Raw genomic sequence first — 1,026 nt, 5'->3', positions numbered from 1 at the left:
AATATAATATTAACTCTTTGTTTTTTTTAATGAACATCTTCTCATTTTTATGGACAATCTCAACATTTAATTTATCCTCACCAACGATTATAAAATGATTCAAAACTAAAAAAATATATAATTATTAGGATCATTGAGCGAGGAGAAATCAAAAGTTGAAATTAATAATAAAAAATGAGAAAATATTCATTGAAAAAATGAATTAATTTCAACATTTGATTTCTCTTCATCCAATTATCCTAGGTGTAAAACTTTTAGTCTTACACTAGGTATAAATGGATCGTAACATATATATATATATATAGTGACATAGCCACAACTTAGTGAGGGTAGGCATGTGAAATCAAAATTTTCTTCGATCAGTTACTTATTTATTGATGGTGTCTACCCTTGAAATTTAAGTTTTTTTGACTAATTACTTATTTTTATAGACGATGGCCACTTGAAATTTTATTTGTACCTATCTCATTTAAAAAATTTATGTCGTTAACATGTGTGTAGGCACATTTAAAAAATATTTATAGATCCATCGATACATACATATACATATATATAAGATGGGTACAAATATATATATAAAGAAAACATGGTAATTTTTGGCCTTTTTACTATAAAATCACTCAAAGAATCAATAATTACATATCAGAAACCCATTGACTAAATGTTACCGATCTAATACACATTTGCTGACATATACAGAAGGCACAGATCATCAAACGCGCCTTCCCTAGATTTTCGTCCGAGCTGGCGCCACGTAGATAAAGCGCAGATCACCATCTGCGCCTTCCCTGGGTTTTCGACTGAGATGACGCCACGCGAGAAAAGCATGGGTCACCATCCGCGCCTTCGTGGGAAACCTGACACGTGGTGGAAGGCACATATCACCATCCGCGGCTTCCATTATTCACCTTGAATTATTGGGTACTCCATTATTATTCGAGATTTGGCGACTCACTCATCCCCCTCCCCTATAAATACCCCAAAATGCAAACATCAAACCACACCAAAATTACTTTCACATTCTTC

This window comes from Hibiscus syriacus, unplaced genomic scaffold (assembly GCF_006381635.1).
Source record: "Hibiscus syriacus cultivar Baekdansim isolate YM2019G1 unplaced genomic scaffold, ASM638163v2 tig00110828_pilon, whole genome shotgun sequence".
NCBI lineage: Eukaryota > Viridiplantae > Streptophyta > Magnoliopsida > Malvales > Malvaceae > Hibiscus > Hibiscus syriacus.
The sequence above is the reverse complement of the archived record's forward strand: the minus strand, read 5'-3'. Positions refer to the sequence as shown.